The sequence below is a fragment of the Gossypium hirsutum genome, chromosome A05 (assembly GCF_007990345.1).
Source record: "Gossypium hirsutum isolate 1008001.06 chromosome A05, Gossypium_hirsutum_v2.1, whole genome shotgun sequence".
In the NCBI taxonomy this organism is placed as follows: Eukaryota; Viridiplantae; Streptophyta; class Magnoliopsida; order Malvales; family Malvaceae; genus Gossypium; species Gossypium hirsutum.
The window spans coordinates 76271096-76275000 of record NC_053428.1 but is presented as its reverse complement, the minus strand read 5'-3'; the positions used below and the strand labels follow the sequence as shown (position 1 = coordinate 76275000).

The 3905-nt window shown below is 37.3% G+C and overlaps 1 non-coding gene across 1 annotated transcript; it reads left to right on the top strand.

The window, feature by feature from the left end:
- Positions 1-3327: 3327 nt before the first annotated feature.
- LOC121229730 (small nucleolar RNA R71) lies at positions 3328-3434 on the top strand. The gene has a single exon (XR_005927685.1). It is a non-coding gene; the product is annotated as a small nucleolar RNA R71 (small nucleolar RNA).
- The last annotated feature ends 471 nt before the right edge of the window (positions 3435-3905 follow it).

Here is a 3905-nt window from a genome sequence, read left to right as displayed (position 1 = left end):
CATTTATTTCAACTTCATCTAGCTCTTTAGTACTTGAATTTTCAAGCTTGGAAATATGATCAGCCGCGAGATTTTCAGTTCCTTTCTTATCCTTGATCTCCAAGTCAAATTCTTGCAATAACAAAATCCATCGAATGAGTTGAGGTTTTGCTTTAGTCTTAGTTAAAAGGTAACGAAGAGCAGAATGGTCATATAAACGACAACTCTAGACAATATTAGATATGGCCTAAATTTATTGAATGCAAAAACCACAGCTAGCAACTCTTTCTTCGCGGTGGTGTAGTTTTCCTGTGCGGCTGTCAAAGTTTTGCTAGCATAGTAGATAGGTTGAAAATGCTTATCTCTTCGCTATCCCAAAACTGCACCTACTACAAAATCACTTGCATCGCACATTAGTTCGAAAGGTGAATTCCAATCAGGTGCAATTATAGTTGGAGCTTTAGTCAATTTATCCTTTAAGGTATTAAATGCTTCTAAACATTCCTGATCGAAATTAAAAGGCACATCTTTTTCTAGTAATTTAGTCAAAGGCTTAGCTATTTTAGAAAAATCTTTAATAAATCTTCTATAAAACCAAGTATGTCCTAAAAAGCTTCTAATAGCCTTAACCAATTTAGGGGGAGGTAGTTTTTCAATGGCTTCAATTTTAGATTTATCAACCTCAATCCCTTTACTAAAAATTTTATGCCCTAATACAATACTTTCTTAAACCATAAAGTGGCATTTTTCCCAGTTGAGCACAAGATTTGTTTCCTCGCATCTTATTAAAACTCGTTTTGATTTTTTAAGGCAAAGATGGAAAGAGTTACCGAAAACTGAGAAATCATCCATAAATACCTCCATGATGTCTTCTACGAGTTCATCAAAAATGGCCATCATGTAATGCTGAAAAGTAGCAGGAGCATTACATAATCCAAAAGGCATTCTACGATAAGCAAACATACCGTATGGACATGTAAATGTCATCTTTTCTTGATCTTCAGGAGCTATTGGGATTTGAAAATAGCCAGAGAGTCCGTCTAAGAAGCAGTAGTACATGTGACCTGATAATCTTTCCAACATTTGGTCAATGAATGGAAGGGGGAAATGATCTTTTCTCGTGGCATCATTCAGCTTCCTATAGTCAATGCAAACTCTCTAACCTATGACTGTCCTTGTTGGGATTAATTCATTCTTCTCATTGGCTACAACAGTCATGCCTCCTTTCTTAGGAACAGCCTGCACTGGACTTACCTAAGAACTATCAGAAATAGGATAAATAATTCCAGCATCTAGGAGTTTAATTACCTCAGCTTTAACAACTTCCTTCATGTTGGGGTTTAGTCGTCTTTGGGCTTGCACACATGGCTTTTATTCATCTTCTATTAAAATTTTGTGGGTACAAAAATAAGGGCTGATCCCTTTAATGTCAAAAATTTTCCAAGCTATGGCCCTTTTATGCTCTCTTAATACTTGGAGTAATTCCTCTTTCTTCTTGGGTTGCAAGTTGGATACAATAATCACCGGTAATATAGAATTATTTCCGAGGAATGCATATTCCAAGTGATTCAACAATTGTTTAATTTCCAGTTTGGGAGGTTCTTTAATAGAGGGTTTTTGCTTAAGTTCATTGTTTAACTTAATACCCTCATATTCTGCTGGTCTTGAGGAGGTTTCATTGGAATTTAGTTCGATTCCTATCTCAGAATCATCGTCCACCCCCTCTCCTTGGGCAAAACACAGTTCCATCGTGTCCTTATGTACGATTTCCTGAAAAGAATCTTGAGTAGCATGATCAATAGAGTGAATGAAATAACATGAGTCATCTTGTTCTCTAGAAAATCTCATGGCAACATAAATTTTAAAAATAATCTCTTCGTCACCTACTCTAAGTACCAATTTACTGTCACCCACATCAATAACAGCCCTAGCAATGGCTAAAAATGGACGACCTAAGATTAAAGGCACTCCAACATCCTCATTCATGTCAAGCACCACGAAATCAACAGGGAATATAAATTTATCTACTTTTACAAGTACGTCTTCTATAATTCCCGTAGGATATTTAATAGATCTATCAGCTAATTGAATACTCATCCTAGTTGGTTTAGGTTCCCCAAGACCAAGTTGTTTAAACATTTTATATGGCATCAAATTAATGCTAGGGCCTAAATCAGCAAGTGCCTTATCAACATTCAAACTGCCAATTAAGCAGGGAATAGTAAAACTTCCTGGATCTTTAAGTTTGGTGGGCAGTTTATTTTGGAGTATGGCTAAGCACTCCTCATTAAGTTCCACTATAGATAGGTCTTCAAACTTCATTTTCTTTGTTAGAAGCTTCTTTAAAAATTTTGCATATGTAGGCATCTATGATATAGCTTCAACAAAAGGCAAGTTAATATGCAGTTGTTTAAAAAGTTCAAGAAATTTACCGAATTATGCATCCATGCGGTCTTTTTTCAACTTTGCTGGATATGGGATTGGTGGTTTATATTCCTTTGGCATTGGATTGTCATTGTTTTCAGGTTTTACCTCCTCTCTTTTGTTTCTGTCAACTTCTTATGGTGGCTTCTTTTCGGATTCAGCTAACACTTTCCCACTTCTTAGTGTAACTGCATTGACATGCTCTTTTGGAATGGGTTCGGTGTTACTAGGTAGACTTCCTGATGGTCTTTCTGAAATCATCTTAGCCAGCTGCCCAATTTGATTCTTGAGTCCTTGGATGATGCTTACTAATTTTTAAGTGCAGTTTCAGTGTTCTGAAAACAAGTTTTCGCTACTGAAATAAATTTTGACATCATTTCCTCAAGGTTTGAATTTTTCTCTTGCTAGTAAGGTTCTTGTTGCAAGCCTGGAGGGGGTGGTGGTCTTTGATTCCCTTAGTCTCCCCATGAGATATTTGGGTGGCTCCTCCATCTTGCATTGTAAGTGTTATTATAAGAACTATTTTGAGGTCGAGGACTATTACCCATATAATTTAATTGCTTGTTTTCTATGTTGTGGCCATAAGGTGGGTATTCTGAATTGCTCGTTCCTCATCCACTTACATTGCATTGCATTACTGGGTGAACCTATGAAGAACCAAGTAAACCATCAATTTTTCTATTCAAAAGTTCTACTTGATTAGAGAGTATGGTGACCAAATCGACATTAAAAGCGTCCGCTGTTTTTGTTGGCTTTGTCCTCATGACTTGCCACTGATAATTATTCAGTGACATCTCTTCAATAAATTCGTAAGCCACCTCAGGTGTCTTATTATTAATAGTCCCACCAGTAGCTACATCAATCATCTGTCTAGTCGAAGGATTCAGGCTGTTGTGAAAAGTTTGAACCTGCAGCCAGAGTGGTAATCCATGGTGAGGGCACCTTCTCAAAAGATCCTTGTATCTCTCCCATGCATCATAAAGTGTTTCGAGATCCATCTGCACAAAAGAAGAGATGTCATTCCTCAACTTAGTCATTTGAGCCGGCGAAAAATATTTAAGTAAGAATTTTTCAGTCATTTGTTCCCAAATAGTGATTGACCCTCGTGGTAACGAGTTCAACCACTGTTTAGCTTTGTTCCTCAACGAAAAGGGAAACAACCGAAGGCGAATGGCATCAGCAAAAATGGCATTGATCTTAAAAGTGTCGTAAAACTCTAAGAAATTCACCAAATGAGAGTTTGGGTCCTCTTCCTGCAAACCATCAAACTGAACAAACTGTTGGATCATTTGAATTGTGTTAGGTTTCAGTTCAAAACTATTTGCAGCAACAGCAGGCCTAACTATACTTGACTCAATTCCTGTTAAAGTAGGTTTAGCATAATCATCCATAGTGCGTGGAGCAGGATTCAGATTTACTGGATCAGCAGCAATTGCAGTAGGTAGTGGGTTTTCATGATTTTCAGCCATCTCCCCGGTTGTGGTGAAAATATCTTCCTCTTG